We start from the raw sequence: 18,844 nt of genomic DNA, 5'->3' as shown, positions 1-18,844 counted from the left end.
TCATTAAGTTTTTTGTTTTTGGTTTTGGTAAATCAGATATGATTGGTAAGGTAACTCCTGAAAGGATGCCTGCTTTGCCCTGGGTATGACACAGGTTCAAGCCCAGTTCCCACCACAGTTGTGCAAGATTTGGTGCTGTGTTCTTTCCCTTTTTCTGTCTACAAAAAGTTGGCCCAAGGGCCGGGTGGTGGCACACCTTGTTGAGCGCATGTTACAATGCACAAGAACCCAGGTTTGAGCCCGCAGTCCCCACCTGCAGGGGGAAAGCTTCACAAGTGAAGCACTGCTGCAGGTATCTCTCACCCTCTCTCACCCTCTCTATCCCTCTCTTCCCTCTCGATTTCTGTCTATCTTTACCCAATAAGTAAAGATTAAAAAAAGGGAGTTGGGCAGTAGTGCAGCAGGTTAAACGCACGTGGCGCAAAACGCAAGGACCGGCTTAAGGATCTCGGAGCCCCCGGCTTCCCAGCTGCAGGGGAGTCGCTTCACAAGTGGTGAAGCAGGTCTGCAGGTGTCTATCTTTCTCTCCTCCTCTGTGTCTTCCCCTCCTCTCTCTGTTTCTCTCTGTCCTATCCAACAACGACGACAATAACTACAACAATAAAACAAGGCAACAAAAGGGAATAAATAAATATTTTTTAAAAGATTTTTTAAAATTTTAGAAGTTGGTCCAGACAGGGCATGGCAGTGTGTGGGTAGAGACTCCTAGACAAGCACCACAGAAAGCAGGACAAAAAAGGGAGTAAGTTTATCTTGGCGAAATAATATCTTGTTGCTGCTGACCGTTTATGAAGTTGAATTTGGTGAACTTTGTAGCTTAGGTGCAAGTTGTAGCCACTGATTACAGGTTTTTTTGTTTGTTTGTTTTGCCCCCATGGTTTCCACTGGGGTTTGGTGGCGGCACTATGAATGCAATGCTGCCGGCAACTGCTTTTAATTGGACAGGACAGAAATTGAGAGAGGAGGGGGCGATAGGGAGGGAGAAGGACCACTTGTTAAGCATCTGCCCTACAGATGGGGACCTGCAGGTTTGCATAACCATCAGGATCCCTGCGTGGGTCCTTGGGCTTGTGGAAATCTCCACAGAACAGCTCCTAGTGTCACAGCTCCAGGGTACAGCAGATCCAGAGAACAAGACTTGAGGGAGACTGCATGGAGGGCAGGGAGACGCTCTATTACTTAAATGGGTTCCAGGCTGATTCCCACCAGACCTGCACAGGCTTGTCCTGCGGCACACGGCTTTTTATCAGTTTCAAACTGGGCGTGGCACAAGCTGATTGGTTAGAAACTGTCCATCAAGGCGCTGACAATAAAGGTGAGAGCAGGTTGACTAACCTTCAGAGCCAGCCACTGGGATGCTGGAGTGTAGAAGTGGGCATCCACCAGGAGCCTAGAGATTTTTCATTTCATACTTAGCAGCTATGTGCTCTTAACCTGGTACACCACCATCCAGCCCCCTAATTACAGGGTTTTTTAAAGGAAAACTTCAGTATAACCAGTTTTCAGTGAAAAGTAACACAGAACAAAATGTATTGTGACTTTTGTCTGGCTTGGGCTGGCCATATATTTGGATCTCCCAGAAAAAAACAACTATGATCTGAGGCATAAAAACCAAACTTGGTAGTTGCTCTTTGGACTAAATGTTAGTAGTCTGAGGATACTGGGAGCATAGCCTCCATGCCATCCAGGAGAAACTTGGTGGTATGGAGATTTAACCTTGGGAACTCAGAGCCTCAGGCTGAGGCTTTTTGCATAACCATTATGCTATCTATGCCCATCCTCTCTACCTCCCTCCCCCCTGTTTCTCTCTGTCCTATCAAGAAAATTAAAAAATGAAAAGTTACTCTTGTGCCTGAGGCTCAAAAGTCCCAGGTTCAATCCCCAGTACCACCATAAGTGGGAGCTGAGCAGTGCTCTGGCAATAAATAAATAAATAAATTGTTGGGGGAAGGGGCCAGGCACTAGCATACCTAGTTAAGTGCACATAGTACTAAGCACAAGGACCTGCACAAAAATCCAAGTTCAAGGCCCTCCCCACCTGCAGGGGGAAGATTTCACAAGCAGCAAAGCAGGTCTGTAGGTGTCTGTCTCTTTCACCCTTTCTATCTTTCCCTCTCTGTTTCTTTGTCCTATCAAATAAAATGGTAAAAATAGCCACTAGGAACAGTGGGTTCATAGTGCTGGCACAGAGCCCCAGCAATAACCCTGGAGGTTTAATTTAAAAATAGAGCATTGGGAGTCGGGCAGTAGCGCAGCAGGTTAAGTGCAGGTGTTAACAAAAATAGGGCATGGGGGAGTCGGGAGGTAGCACAGCGAGTTAAGCACAGGTGGCGCAAAGCACAAGGACCAGCATAAGGATCCCGGTTTGAGCCCCCAGCTCCCGCTTTACAAGCGGTGAAGCCAGTCTACAGGTGTCTTTCTCTGCTCCTCTCTGTCTTCCTCTCCTCTCTCCATTTCTCTCTGTCCTATCAAACAACGATTGCATCAGTAACAACTACAGTAATAAAAAAATAAGGGCAACAAAAAGGGAATAAATATTTTAAGAAATTTTTTTAAAATAGGTCATGCGTAGACAGCATAATGTTTGTGCAAAGAGACTGTCATGCCTGAGGCTCTGGAGTCCTAGGTTCAGTCACCTATACCACCATAAGCCAAACAGAGCTATGCTCTGGTTAATTAAAAGAAATTGATGCAGAGGGGGAGTCCGGCGGTAGCACAGCTGGTTAAGCACATGAGGCGCAAAGCACAAGGACTGGCTTAAAGATCCCAGTTCGACCCCCGGCTCCCCACCTGCAGAGGAGTCCCTTCATAGGTGGTGAAGCGGGTCTGCAAGTGTCTATCTTTCTCTCTCCCTCTGTCTTCCCCTCCTCTCTCCATTTCTCTCTGTCCTATCCAACAATGACGACAACAATAATAACTACAACAATAAAACAACAAGGGCAACAAAAGGGAATAAATCAATAAATATTTAAAAGAAAAAAAAGGAATTAATGCAGAAAGTGAGACACAACACTGCTTCACCCAGTGAGGATGGGGGCTCAACCACAGGTCCTTATGCATAGTGATACGTGCACTGCCATCTGGCCCCAACCTTTTAATTAATAGTTTTAAGATAATCAAATTGCCAACAGACATAGAAAAAAATGAGGAGGAGCTGGGCGGTGGCACAGCAGGTTAAGCGGCATGTGACGCAAAGTGCAAGGACCGAAGGGTCCCCACCTGCAGGGGAATCACTTCACAAGTGGTGAAGCAGGTCTGCAGGTGTCTTATCTTTCTCCAGCCCCCCGTCTTCCCCTCCTCTCTCCATTTCTTTCATCCTATCCATCAATAACAATAATAACCGTAACAATGTTGAATGACAAGGGCAACAAAAGGTAATTTTTTTTTTTTTTTAAAGAAGGGGTGTCGGGTGGTAGTGCAGCAGGTTAAGCACACATGGCTCGAAGTGCAAGGACCTGCTTATGGATCCTGGTTCGAGATCCTCCCAGCTTCCCACCTGCAGGGGGGTTCGCTTCACAAGCGGTGAAGCAGGTCTGTAGGTATGTTTCTTTTTTTTTTAATTTTTTTATTTAAGAAAGGATTAATGAACAAAAACATAAGGTAGGAGGGGTACAACTCCACACAATCCCCACCACCCAATCCCCATAACCCACCCCCTCCCATGGTAGCTTTTCCATTCTCTAGCCCTCTGGGAGCATGGACCCAGGATCGTTGTGGGTTGCAGAAGGTGGAAGGTCTGGCTTCTGTAATTGCTTCTCCGCTGAACATGGGCGTTGACTGGTCGGTCCATACTCCCAGTCTGCCTCTCTCTTTCCCTAGTAAGGTGTGTCTCTGGGGAAGCTGAGCTCCAGGACACATTGGTGGGTGTAGGTATGTTTCTTTCCCCTCTGTTTTCCCCTTCTCTCTCAGTTTCTCTCTGTCCTATCTAACAACAACGACAGCAATAGTAACAATGACAACGATAATCAAAAAGGAAAATTTTAAAAAAGAAAAATAAAGATTCTTACTGTCAGAGAAATGAACATGAAAGCAGAGTTAACGTCAGCAGCATGAGAATGACCTACCAAAAAAAAAAGAGAGAGAGAGAAATTATGGTGAGAATATGAAAAAAGAATCTGTGGTCCGGGAGGTGGCACAGTGGATAAAGCATTGGATTCTCAACCATGAGGTCCCGAGTTTGATCCCCAGCAGTACCAGAGTGATGTCTGGTTTTTTTCTCTCTTCCTATCTTTCTCATGAATAAATAAGTAGATTCTTTTAAATATTCCCTTTTGTTGCCCTTGCTTTATTGTTGTAGTTATTATTGTTGTTGGATAAGACAGAGAGAAATGGAGAGAGATGGGGGAAGCCAAAGAGGGGGAGAGAAAGATAGACACCTGCAGACCTGCTTCACCGCTTGTGGGGCGACGCCCCTGCAGGTGGGGAGCCAGGGCTCGAACCTGGATCCTTATGCTGGTCCTTGTGCTTTGCGCAACCTGCACTTAACCCGCTGCGCTACAGCCCAACTGCCAAATAAGTAAATTTTTTTTCCCAACCCCTCTTAAGTAAATTTTTTTAAATACTTATTTTCCCCTTTGTTGCCCTTGTTTTTCATCATTGTTGTAGTTATTGTTGTCGTTGTTATTAGATAGGACAGAGAGAAATGGAGAGAGGAGGGGAAAACGGGGAGAGAAAGGCAGACACCTGCAGACCTGCTTCACCGCCTGTGAAGCGACGCCCTTGCAGGTGCAGAGCTGGGTGCTCAAACCGGGATCCTTAAGCCGTCCCTTGTGCTTTGCGCCACATGCGCTTGACCTGCTGCGCTACCACCCAACTCCCCCAAATAAGTAAATTCTAAAAAGAAAAAAAAATCTTACAATTTAGTAGAAATGCCCATTTTTAAAAAATATTTATTTATTCCCTTTTGCTGCCCTTGTTGTTTTATTGTTGTAGTTATTGTTGTTAGAAATGCCCATTTCTTCAGCCCCTGTGGAAAAGTTTAGAGATGTCCTAAAAACATTAAAAGCAAACCCACCAAGTGGCTGAGCAACTCCTGTTTCAGGTATTTGTCCAAGAACATGAAAATACCTGAAAAGATCTGTGCACACCCGTTTTGATGGCAATGCTATTTGTAATAGAAACAACCCACGTTTCTTTCTTTTTTCTTTTTTTTTTTCTTTGCCCCAGGGTTACTGCTAGGGCTCACAAATCCACTGTTTCTGGGGGCCATTTTGCCCCCTTTTGTTACCTACCCTCCAAGTTTCTTTCTTTTTATTTATTTATTATTACCAGTGCACTGTTAAGCTCTGGCTTATGGTGGTGCATGGATTGAACCTGGGACTTTGGGGCCTCAGGCTTGAGGGTCTGTTTGCATAGCCATTATGCTGTCTACCCTCTCCACCCAAAACAACCCAAGTTTCCAACAACAGATAAATGGTTAAAAAAATTGTAGTGGGGGTCGGGCGGTAGTGCAGCAGGTTAAGCGCACGTGGCGCAAAGCACAAGGACCGGCATAAGGATCCCGGTTCGAACCCCGGCTCCCCACCTGCAGGGGAGTCGCTTCACAGGCGGTGAAGCAGGTCTGCAGGTGTCTATCTTTCTCTCCTCCTCTGTGTCTTCCCCTCCTCTCTCTGTTTCTCTCTGTCCTATCCAACAACGACGACAATAACTACAACAATAAAACAAGGCAACAAAAGGGAATAAATAAATATTTTTTAAAAGATTTTTTAAAATTTTAGAAGTTGGTCCAGACAGGGCATGGCAGTGTGTGGGTAGAGACTCCTAGACAAGCACCACAGAAAGCAGGACAAAAAAGGGAGTAAGTTTATCTTGGCGAAATAATATCTTGTTGCTGCTGACCGTTTATGAAGTTGAATTTGGTGAACTTTGTAGCTTAGGTGCAAGTTGTAGCCACTGATTACAGGTTTTTTTGTTTGTTTGTTTTGCCCCCATGGTTTCCACTGGGGTTTGGTGGCGGCACTATGAATGCAATGCTGCCGGCAACTGCTTTTAATTGGACAGGACAGAAATTGAGAGAGGAGGGGGCGATAGGGAGGGAGAAGGACCACTTGTTAAGCATCTGCCCTACAGATGGGGACCTGCAGGTTTGCATAACCATCAGGATCCCTGCGTGGGTCCTTGGGCTTGTGGAAATCTCCACAGAACAGCTCCTAGTGTCACAGCTCCAGGGTACAGCAGATCCAGAGAACAAGACTTGAGGGAGACTGCATGGAGGGCAGGGAGACGCTCTATTACTTAAATGGGTTCCAGGCTGATTCCCACCAGACCTGCACAGGCTTGTCCTGCGGCACACGGCTTTTTATCAGTTTCAAACTGGGCGTGGCACAAGCTGATTGGTTAGAAACTGTCCATCAAGGCGCTGACAATAAAGGTGAGAGCAGGTTGACTAACCTTCAGAGCCAGCCACTGGGATGCTGGAGTGTAGAAGTGGGCATCCACCAGGAGCCTAGAGATTTTTCATTTCATACTTAGCAGCTATGTGCTCTTAACCTGGTACACCACCATCCAGCCCCCTAATTACAGGGTTTTTTAAAGGAAAACTTCAGTATAACCAGTTTTCAGTGAAAAGTAACACAGAACAAAATGTATTGTGACTTTTGTCTGGCTTGGGCTGGCCATATATTTGGATCTCCCAGAAAAAAACAACTATGATCTGAGGCATAAAAACCAAACTTGGTAGTTGCTCTTTGGACTAAATGTTAGTAGTCTGAGGATACTGGGAGCATAGCCTCCATGCCATCCAGGAGAAACTTGGTGGTATGGAGATTTAACCTTGGGAACTCAGAGCCTCAGGCTGAGGCTTTTTGCATAACCATTATGCTATCTATGCCCATCCTCTCTACCTCCCTCCCCCCTGTTTCTCTCTGTCCTATCAAGAAAATTAAAAAATGAAAAGTTACTCTTGTGCCTGAGGCTCAAAAGTCCCAGGTTCAATCCCCAGTACCACCATAAGTGGGAGCTGAGCAGTGCTCTGGCAATAAATAAATAAATAAATTGTTGGGGGAAGGGGCCAGGCACTAGCATACCTAGTTAAGTGCACATAGTACTAAGCACAAGGACCTGCACAAAAATCCAAGTTCAAGGCCCTCCCCACCTGCAGGGGGAAGATTTCACAAGCAGCAAAGCAGGTCTGTAGGTGTCTGTCTCTTTCACCCTTTCTATCTTTCCCTCTCTGTTTCTTTGTCCTATCAAATAAAATGGTAAAAATAGCCACTAGGAACAGTGGGTTCATAGTGCTGGCACAGAGCCCCAGCAATAACCCTGGAGGTTTAATTTAAAAATAGAGCATTGGGAGTCGGGCAGTAGCGCAGCAGGTTAAGTGCAGGTGTTAACAAAAATAGGGCATGGGGGAGTCGGGAGGTAGCACAGCGAGTTAAGCACAGGTGGCGCAAAGCACAAGGACCAGCATAAGGATCCCGGTTTGAGCCCCCAGCTCCCGCTTTACAAGCGGTGAAGCCAGTCTACAGGTGTCTTTCTCTGCTCCTCTCTGTCTTCCTCTCCTCTCTCCATTTCTCTCTGTCCTATCAAACAACGATTGCATCAGTAACAACTACAGTAATAAAAAAATAAGGGCAACAAAAAGGGAATAAATATTTTAAGAAATTTTTTTAAAATAGGTCATGCGTAGACAGCATAATGTTTGTGCAAAGAGACTGTCATGCCTGAGGCTCTGGAGTCCTAGGTTCAGTCACCTATACCACCATAAGCCAAACAGAGCTATGCTCTGGTTAATTAAAAGAAATTGATGCAGAGGGGGAGTCCGGCGGTAGCACAGCTGGTTAAGCACATGAGGCGCAAAGCACAAGGACTGGCTTAAAGATCCCAGTTCGACCCCCGGCTCCCCACCTGCAGAGGAGTCCCTTCATAGGTGGTGAAGCGGGTCTGCAAGTGTCTATCTTTCTCTCTCCCTCTGTCTTCCCCTCCTCTCTCCATTTCTCTCTGTCCTATCCAACAATGACGACAACAATAATAACTACAACAATAAAACAACAAGGGCAACAAAAGGGAATAAATCAATAAATATTTAAAAGAAAAAAAAGGAATTAATGCAGAAAGTGAGACACAACACTGCTTCACCCAGTGAGGATGGGGGCTCAACCACAGGTCCTTATGCATAGTGATACGTGCACTGCCATCTGGCCCCAACCTTTTAATTAATAGTTTTAAGATAATCAAATTGCCAACAGACATAGAAAAAAATGAGGAGGAGCTGGGCGGTGGCACAGCAGGTTAAGCGGCATGTGACGCAAAGTGCAAGGACCGAAGGGTCCCCACCTGCAGGGGAATCACTTCACAAGTGGTGAAGCAGGTCTGCAGGTGTCTTATCTTTCTCCAGCCCCCCGTCTTCCCCTCCTCTCTCCATTTCTTTCATCCTATCCATCAATAACAATAATAACCGTAACAATGTTGAATGACAAGGGCAACAAAAGGTAATTTTTTTTTTTTTTTAAAGAAGGGGTGTCGGGTGGTAGTGCAGCAGGTTAAGCACACATGGCTCGAAGTGCAAGGACCTGCTTATGGATCCTGGTTCGAGATCCTCCCAGCTTCCCACCTGCAGGGGGGTTCGCTTCACAAGCGGTGAAGCAGGTCTGTAGGTATGTTTCTTTTTTTTTTAATTTTTTTATTTAAGAAAGGATTAATGAACAAAAACATAAGGTAGGAGGGGTACAACTCCACACAATCCCCACCACCCAATCCCCATAACCCACCCCCTCCCATGGTAGCTTTTCCATTCTCTAGCCCTCTGGGAGCATGGACCCAGGATCGTTGTGGGTTGCAGAAGGTGGAAGGTCTGGCTTCTGTAATTGCTTCTCCGCTGAACATGGGCGTTGACTGGTCGGTCCATACTCCCAGTCTGCCTCTCTCTTTCCCTAGTAAGGTGTGTCTCTGGGGAAGCTGAGCTCCAGGACACATTGGTGGGTGTAGGTATGTTTCTTTCCCCTCTGTTTTCCCCTTCTCTCTCAGTTTCTCTCTGTCCTATCTAACAACAACGACAGCAATAGTAACAATGACAACGATAATCAAAAAGGAAAATTTTAAAAAAGAAAAATAAAGATTCTTACTGTCAGAGAAATGAACATGAAAGCAGAGTTAACGTCAGCAGCATGAGAATGACCTACCAAAAAAAAAAGAGAGAGAGAGAAATTATGGTGAGAATATGAAAAAAGAATCTGTGGTCCGGGAGGTGGCACAGTGGATAAAGCATTGGATTCTCAACCATGAGGTCCCGAGTTTGATCCCCAGCAGTACCAGAGTGATGTCTGGTTTTTTTCTCTCTTCCTATCTTTCTCATGAATAAATAAGTAGATTCTTTTAAATATTCCCTTTTGTTGCCCTTGCTTTATTGTTGTAGTTATTATTGTTGTTGGATAAGACAGAGAGAAATGGAGAGAGATGGGGGAAGCCAAAGAGGGGGAGAGAAAGATAGACACCTGCAGACCTGCTTCACCGCTTGTGGGGCGACGCCCCTGCAGGTGGGGAGCCAGGGCTCGAACCTGGATCCTTATGCTGGTCCTTGTGCTTTGCGCAACCTGCACTTAACCCGCTGCGCTACAGCCCAACTGCCAAATAAGTAAATTTTTTTTCCCAACCCCTCTTAAGTAAATTTTTTTAAATACTTATTTTCCCCTTTGTTGCCCTTGTTTTTCATCATTGTTGTAGTTATTGTTGTCGTTGTTATTAGATAGGACAGAGAGAAATGGAGAGAGGAGGGGAAAACGGGGAGAGAAAGGCAGACACCTGCAGACCTGCTTCACCGCCTGTGAAGCGACGCCCTTGCAGGTGCAGAGCTGGGTGCTCAAACCGGGATCCTTAAGCCGTCCCTTGTGCTTTGCGCCACATGCGCTTGACCTGCTGCGCTACCACCCAACTCCCCCAAATAAGTAAATTCTAAAAAGAAAAAAAAATCTTACAATTTAGTAGAAATGCCCATTTTTAAAAAATATTTATTTATTCCCTTTTGCTGCCCTTGTTGTTTTATTGTTGTAGTTATTGTTGTTAGAAATGCCCATTTCTTCAGCCCCTGTGGAAAAGTTTAGAGATGTCCTAAAAACATTAAAAGCAAACCCACCAAGTGGCTGAGCAACTCCTGTTTCAGGTATTTGTCCAAGAACATGAAAATACCTGAAAAGATCTGTGCACACCCGTTTTGATGGCAATGCTATTTGTAATAGAAACAACCCACGTTTCTTTCTTTTTTCTTTTTTTTTTTCTTTGCCCCAGGGTTACTGCTAGGGCTCACAAATCCACTGTTTCTGGGGGCCATTTTGCCCCCTTTTGTTACCTACCCTCCAAGTTTCTTTCTTTTTATTTATTTATTATTACCAGTGCACTGTTAAGCTCTGGCTTATGGTGGTGCATGGATTGAACCTGGGACTTTGGGGCCTCAGGCTTGAGGGTCTGTTTGCATAGCCATTATGCTGTCTACCCTCTCCACCCAAAACAACCCAAGTTTCCAACAACAGATAAATGGTTAAAAAAATTGTAGTGGGGGTCGGGCGGTAGTGCAGCAGGTTAAGCGCACGTGGCGCAAAGCACAAGGACCAGCATTAAGGATCCTGGTTCAAGCTCCCGCCTCCCCACCTGCAGGGGAGTCGCTTCACAAGTGGTGAAACAGGTCTGCAGGTGTCTATCTTTCCCTCTCTCTGTCTTCCCTTCCTCTCTCCATTTCTCTCTGTCCTATCCAAAATTGAACAACATTAACAACAACAATAATGACCACAAGGGCAACAATAGGGGGGAAAAAGTTTGTGGCATATGTATACAATTGAATAGTATATACACCTGTGAAAAGTGACAACATAGAGGGGCCAAGCAGTGGTACACCCAGTTAAGGGCACATAGTATTAAGCGTAAGGACCTTAATGGAGCCTCAGAGATAACCCTGGAAGCAAAATAGACAGCATATATGGAACTAGAGGGAGTCATGTTGAGTGGTAAAAGCCAGAAGCAGAAGACCATACAGGATGATCACACTCACATGGGGTCTTAGAAGCCAAGCAAAGGACAACATTCGGAGTGGACTGCAGTCTAACAGATTGGGGAGTCAAAAAGGGGAAGAGAGGAGTACTAAGGGGAGGCTGAGGATTTAAGTCCCTTTAATGAAACAGGATGGTAGTTTGATGGAGAGTAAGATGTATCCTGGTGACAACAATTCTGTAAATCACCATTTCTTCTAAGGAGATGATGAAGTTGGAGGGAGAACAATATCTGAGAGAGGGCCAGGAGATACTTCACCCAGCAGAGTGCACAAACACCGCGCACAGAAGCTTTACAAGTGGTGGAGCAGTGCTGTGATAGCTCAGCTTCCATTTAGAAAAGAAAAAGGAGGCGAGAGGAAAGTGCTGGGAGGCGTGGAATCACACAGTTGTAGAGCACTAGCAGTAATTCTGGTGGGAGATGGAAAAATTACACACACACACACACACACACACACACACACATACATGTTGACCAATGAGATTGATTTTCCATCGTTCTGTTTTGGAGTCCTAGTGTTGCTATGATAGACTCACCTAACGTAAGATTTCAGAAATGGAGTCGGGCGGTAGCGCATGTGGCGTGAAGCGCGCAAGGACCAGCGTTAGGAACCTGGTTCAAGTCCCGGCTCCCCACTTGCAGGGGAGTCACTTCACAAGCGGTGAAGAAGGTCTGCAGGTGTCTATCTTTCTCTCCTCCTCTCTGTCTTCCCCTCCTCTCTCCATTCTCTCTAACAATGACATCAACAACAGCAAGAATAACTACCAAAAAAAGGCAACAAAGGGGAAAATAAACAAAAATATTTAAAAAAATATTTCAGAAACTGTTGAAAAAATAATAAACATTGAATTCTTATGGTGAGGGTAGATTGCATAGTAGTTATGCAAAGAGACTCCTTATAGCAACACTTTGAGGTAAGTAGCTCCAGCTACAAAACAAACTGGAAGCCCACAATTGGTTGAGTAGCTCATTCTGTCAAAACAGTATGAGATAGAGTCAGTACTTAATTTAGTCAATCTGCTTTCAAAACCTGCCTCCTAGACCTCTTGGCCAAACTGCAAGTGTACGAGACCTATGAGTTTTCACCCAATAAGTAATTTTCAGATTGTATGTGGTCCTAGAAGAGCTACAGGTTGGAGAGAGAACATCATAGTTATACAAAGACTTTCATGCCTGAGGCTCCCAAGTTTGATCCCCAGCACCATCAGAAGCCAAAGTGGCCAGGCAGTTGGCACACCCAGTTAAATATATGTATTATGCCCAAGGACCCAGGTTCAAGCTCCCCACTGACTAAATAGTGGAAGTGGCCTAAATGTCCATTGACAAATGACTGGTTAAGGAAGTCGGGCGGTAGCTCAGCGGGTTAAGAGCACGTGGCGGAAAGCACTGGCCTAAGAATCCTGGTTTAGCCCCCGACCCCCTAACTGCCCGGAAGTAGCTTCACAAGCAGTGAAGCGGGTCTACAGATGTCTTTCTTTCCCCCCTCTCTGTCTTCCCCTCCTCTCTCCATTTCTCTCTGTCCTATCAACAATGACATCAATAACAGCAACAACAATAATAACTACAACAATAAAACAAGGGCAACAGTGGTCCGGGAGGTGGTGCAGAGATAAAGCTTTGGACTCTCAAGCAGGAGGTCCTGAGTTCGATCCCTGGCAGCACATGTGCCAGAGTGATGTCTGGTTCTTTCTCTCTCCTCCTATCTTTCTCATTAATAAACAAAATCTTTAAAAAAAAAAAAAAAAAAGACAACTAAAGGGAATAAATAATTTTTTTTTTAATTACTGGTTAAATTGTAGATGGGGGGAGTCGGGCGATAGCGAGGCAGGTTAAACGCACGCGGCACAAAGCACAAACACAAGCTTAAGGATCCCAGTTCAAGCCCCCAGCTCCCCACCTGCAGGGGAGTCGCTTCACAGGCGGTGAAGCAGGTCTGAGGGTGTCTGTCTTCCTTTCCCCCTCTCTGTCTTCCCCTCGTCTCTCCATTTCTCTCTGTCCTATCTAACAATGACCACATCAATAACTACAACAATAATAAAAAAAAAAAAAAAAAACAAGGGCAACAAAAGGGAAAATAAATATTTTTTAAAATTATAAATGGGAGGGGGGAGATACTGCAGCAGGTTAAGCGCACATGATGTGAAGCTCAAGGGCCAGTGCAAATATCCCGGTTTGAGCTTCTGGCTCTCCACCTGCAGGGGGGTCGCTTCACATGCAGTGAAGCAGGTCCTCTCTCGATTTCTCTGTACTGTCCAACAATGACAGCAATAATAATAATAACAATAGAGATAACCCTGGAGGAAAAAAAATAAGTTATAGAGCTGGAGCTGAGCCATATTTCTGTGCTCAAGGCCCTGGAAAGGCTTCATGACTGTGAAGCAGTGCTTCTGGTGTCTTTCTCCTTCTCTGTATCCCTTCCCTCTTGATTTCTTTCTCTAAAATAAAATTTAAAATATTTTTAATTTGGGGGACAGGCGGTAGCACAGCGGGTTAAGTGCATGTGGTGCGAAGCACAAGAACTGGCATAAGGATCCCGGTTTGAGCCCCCCCACTCCCCACCTGCAGGGGAGTCGCTTCATAGGCAGTGTCTATCTTTCTGTCCCCCTCTCTGTCTTCCCCTCTCTCCATTTCTCTGTCCTATCCAACAACAATAACTACAACAATAAAAAAACAAGGGCAACAAAAGGGAATAAATAAATATATTTTTAAAATTTTTTAATTTATGAATTATATCATCCATGGACTTCTACTCTGCAATAAAAAAGATGCCATTGGGTCTTTTGGAACAAGGTAGTTGGAATTGGAGGTGATTATGCTTATAGAAAGAAGCAGGAGGGAGCCAGGCGGTAGTGCAGTGGGATAAGCACAGGTGGTGCAAAGCAAGGACTGGCTTAAGGGTGCCAGTTCGAGCCCCCGGCTCCCCACCTGCAGGGGAGTTGCTTCACAAGTGGTGAAGTAGTAGGGAAAGAGAGAGGCAGACTGGGAGTATGGACCGACCAGTCAACGCCCATGTTCAGCGAGGAAGCAATTACAGAAGCCAGACCTTCTACCTTCTGCAACCCTCAATGACCCTGGGTCCATGCTCCCAGAGGGATAGAGAATGGGAAAGCTATCGGGGGAGGGGGTGGGATATGGAGATTGGGCGGTGGGAATTGTGTGGAGTTGTACCCCTCCTACCCTATGGTTTTGTTAATTAATCCTTTCTTTAATAAAAAAAAATTAAAAAAAAAAAAAAAAACAAGTGGTGAAGTAGGTCTGCAGGTGTCTATCTTTCTCTCTCCCTGTCTGTCTTCCCCGCCTCTCTCCATTTCTCTCTGTCCTATCCAACAACAACATCAATAATAACTACAATAATAAAATAAGGACAACAAAAGGGAATAAATAAATATTTAAAAAAAAAAAAAGAAAGAAGCAAGGTGGGGGTGGGCGGTAACACAGCGGGTTAATTAAGCACACGTGGCGCAAGGATCCTGGTTGGAGCTCCTGGCTCCCCAACTGCAGCGGGGGATCGCTTCAGAAGCAGTGAAGTAGGTCTATAGATGTCAATTTTTTTTCTCCTCTCTGTCTTCCCCTCATCTCTCGATTTCTCTCTGTCCTATCCAACAAGAATAACAATAATAACAAGGGCAACAAAAATGAGAAAAAATGGCCTCCAGGTGCAGTGGATTCATAGTGCAGACACTGAGCCCCAGCAATAATAACCCTAGAGGCAAAAAGAAAGAAGCAAAGGGGGCTGAGTGGTGGTGCACCATGTTAAGTGCACACAGTACAAAGTGCAAGGATCCCAATTTGAGCCCCCCCGTTCCCACCTGGAGGGGAAAAGCTTCACAAGTCTAGCAGATGGAGACTTGTCTCAAGTGGCCTCCCCCAGGGCTCTGTTCTGGCTCCTACGCTATTTAATATTTACATCAATGACCTCCCAGAAACTTCTTCAAGGAAGTTCATCTACGCCGATGACATCTGCTGTGCAACTCAGGCATCCAAGTTTGACATCCTCGAGGAAACACTCACGAAAGACATGTCTCTGATATCTGATTACTGTAAAAAATGGCGACTAATCCCCAGCACTGCAAAAACGGTATCATCTGTTTTCCATCTACACCATGCCTCGGCCTCGCGTGAGCTTAATGTGCAGCTTGAAGATAAGAGAATCCAGCATGAAGCCCAGCCAGTCTATCTTAGCGTTACTCTCGATCGCACTCTGTCATTTCACAAACATCTCATAAAAACTGCAGCAAAGGTGGGCGCAAGGAATAACATCATTGCAAGACTGGTCAGCTCCTCATGGGGCGCGAGCGCTTCCACACTACGATCATCATCTCTGGCATTATGCTATTCCACTGCAGAATACTGTGCCCCAGTATGGTTCCGTAGCCCCCATGTCCACTTGGTCGATTCCAAATTATATTCCTCCATGAGGATCATTTCTGGAACCATCCGTTCCACCCCGGTTCCATGGCTGCCAGTTCTTAGCAACATCGCCCCGCCAGATATTCGTCGGGATGCGGCATCATCTAAGTTCATTTCCCACGTCTACGCCCGACCGGACCTGCCAATATACACGGATATCTTCGCCCACCCTGTCCAACGCTTGACGTCTCGTCACCCAATCTGGTCCCCTACGCCTACACTGAACTTCTCTGTTCCAGACTCTTGGAAACAGAGCTGGCAGTCAGCTGAGGTAAAGAACAAACACCTCATCACAGACCCCTGCGAGCGTCAACCCGGCTTTGACCTAGCACGTTATGATTGGGCCCTCCTCAATCGCTATCGAACAGGCCATGGCCGGTGCACCGCTATGTTCCATCGCTGGGGAGCCAGAGACGACCCGAACTGCCCCTGCGGCTCCAGACAGACTATGACCCACATAGTCAACGACTGCCACCTCTCCAGATTCAAAGGAGGTCTCGAAACTTTACATCAGGCTCAACCTGACGCTGTTGACTGGCTACGGAAGAAGGGCAAACGCTAGAAAAAGAAGAAGAAGCTTCACAAGAAGTGGAGCAGGTCTTTCTCTCTCTTTTTTTTTAATCATCTTTTTATTTATTGCATAGAGACTGCCAGAAATTGAGAGGAGATGGGAGATAGACACCTGCAGTATTGCGTTACTTCTTGTGAAGCTTTCCCCCTGCAGGGAGCTTGAACTCAGGTCCCTGTGCATTGTAACGTGCGCTTAACCATGTGCACCACCACCTGGCCCCAATATATATTTTTATTTATTATTGAATAGACAGAGAAATTGAGAAGGGAGAGGGTGGTAGGGAGGGAGAGAGACAGAGACACCTTCAGCCTTGCTTCACCACACGAGAAGCTTTCCCCCTCCAGGAGGGGACCAGGGGTTTGAACCAGGATACTTGTTCACTATAATGTGTGCACTTAACTAGGTGCGCCACCACCTGGCCTCTCTCTATCCCTATCTCCTCTCTCAATTTCTCTCTGTCTGTCAAATAAAAATAGAAAGAATGGAAAAAATGGCCTCTAGAGCGGTGGGTTCATAGTGCTGATACCGGATTTGAGGGTGATCTGGCTGCGACATCTGTCACCCCGCTGATCGCCAGGGTTGATTCAGCTGATCTGTCTGGCTAGGCGGGTGTCCCCTTCCTCCCTCACTGCTCCATGTGATGCACTCAAAGAGGAAGGCCTTCCCCGAATAGAGACGGACCTGGTATACGAGGGTATACGAGGAGCTGTGCTCCCCTGCTAGAACCTCCAAACAAGCTCTCAAGGTCGTTAGTGCTGATATCCAGCCCCAGCAATAACCCTGGCGGCAAAATAATGTATTTGGGAAGGGTGGTGGTTCACCTAGTAGAGTGCACATATTACCATGTGTGAGGTCCTGGTTCAAGTCTCCATCTAGGCAGGGGGAGCTTCATGAGCACTGAAAACAATGGGGTGGTGCAGGCACCAAGTCCCAGGAATAACCCTGAGAGCAAATTAGATATATATGGAGAGAGAGAGAGGGAGGGAGAGAAATGATGGTGGTGATGATGGTCTTGACATCAGCAGAGCTTCACTGCTCCAGGCTTTTTTAGATAAGACAAGAGGAAGAGATCACAACATCTATAGCAACAGGGAACTGGCTTGAACCTAGGTCCCATATAGGGTTATCACTGAGGCCCAGAGCCGGCACTATGAATCTACTGCTCCTGGATGCCATTTTTTCCATCTTTTATTGGATAGGACACAGAGATATTGAGAGGGGAGGGGAGAGAGAGAGAGAAAGATAGACACCCACAGACCTGCTTCACTGCTTGTGAAGCGACCCCCTTGCAGGTGGGTAGCCAGGGACTCAAACCAGGATCTCTGTGTGGGTCCTTGCACTTTGAACTATATGTGCTTAACCCAGTGTGCTACTGCCCAACCCCCACACTATCTACTATCTACTTTAAATTGGTTTCTAGCCTTTGGCTAATTTCAGCAACTGGGAGCTTCCTCTCTCCTAGTGACTTCTGGCATCCCAGACTCCAGTGGATACAGAATGCACACACATGGATGACCTCCATGTATCTGGTTTCATATATAAACTTCACTTGATCCCAAGTCCTTAGGGTTCAAGCCCTAGTCTGTCTGAAGCTGTACCTTGCTGGTACATAGCCTGAGCTTGATAAAAACTGAGGACTCCCAACTGTAGAGAAGGGCATCTGGCCCCATCAAGTGTTTATTCCTTTTTTTCTTTCTTTTTTCTTTTTTTGCCTCCAGGATTATTGTTAGGGCTCAATGCCTGCACTAGGAATCCACTGCTCCTGTGGCCATTTTTACTATTATTATTTGGATAGAACAGAGAAGCTGAGAGGGGAAGGGAAGATAGGGAGAGAGACATACCTGCAGACTTGCCTCACAACTTGTAAAGCGACTCCCTTGCAGTTGGGGAGCTGGGGGCTCTAACTGGGATCCTTGCGTGTGTCCTCAGTTGCGTACTATGTGCACTTAACCCAGTGCACCATCACCCAGCCCCATGTTTATTCCCTTTTTAAAATCTGGACTGACCTAGGAGGTTGTGCAGTGGGTAGCATATCAGATTTGTAGGCATGAGATCCCAAATTAAACTCATGTGATTCATATGTGCCTCTCTTTCTCTCTCTCATACAAAACAGCACTGTGGTTTATTATTATTATTATTATTATTATTATTATTATTATTATTATTATTATTATGCCTCCAGGGTTATTGCTGGTGCTTGGTGCTGGCAATAAGGAATCCACCACTCCCAATCGCCATTTTTTCCTTTTTTTAAATTTCTAGTTTATTTTTGATAGGGCAGAGAGAAATTGAGAGGAAAGAGGATGATAGAAAGAGAAATACCAGGGGCTGGGCGGTAGCACAGTGAATTAAGCGCACATGGCACAAAGCACAAGGACCAGCGTAAGGATCCCACGGTTCCAGCCCCCAGCTCCCCACCTGCAGGGTGGGCTGCTATGCAAGAGGTGAAGCAGGTCTGCAGGTGTCTTTCTCTTCTCTTTGTCTTCCCCTCCTCTCTCGATTTCTCTCTGTCCTTTTCAACAACAACTATAACAATAACAACCACAAAAAGAGCAACAAAATGGGATAAATGGCTTCGAGGAGCAGTGGATTCTTTTTTTTTTTGTCTTTTTTTAAAAACTATTTTTATTTATTAGATAGGAACAGTCAGAAATTAAGAGGGAAGGGGCAGGCAGAGAGACAGAGACACCCCTGCTGCCCTGCTTCACCACTCACAGAGCTTTCTTTTTCTTTTTTTTTTTATAGGGTAGGAGGGGTACAACTCCACACAATTCCCACCGCCCAATCTCCATATCCCACCCCCTCCCCCGATAGCTTTCCCATTCTCTATCCCTCTGGGAGCATGGGCCCAGGGTCATTGAGGGTTGCAGAAGGTAGAAGGTCTGG

Source organism: Erinaceus europaeus, chromosome 2, assembly GCF_950295315.1.
Source record: "Erinaceus europaeus chromosome 2, mEriEur2.1, whole genome shotgun sequence".
Classification (NCBI taxonomy): Eukaryota; Metazoa; Chordata; class Mammalia; order Eulipotyphla; family Erinaceidae; genus Erinaceus; species Erinaceus europaeus.
This window is presented reverse-complemented; position numbering follows the sequence as displayed.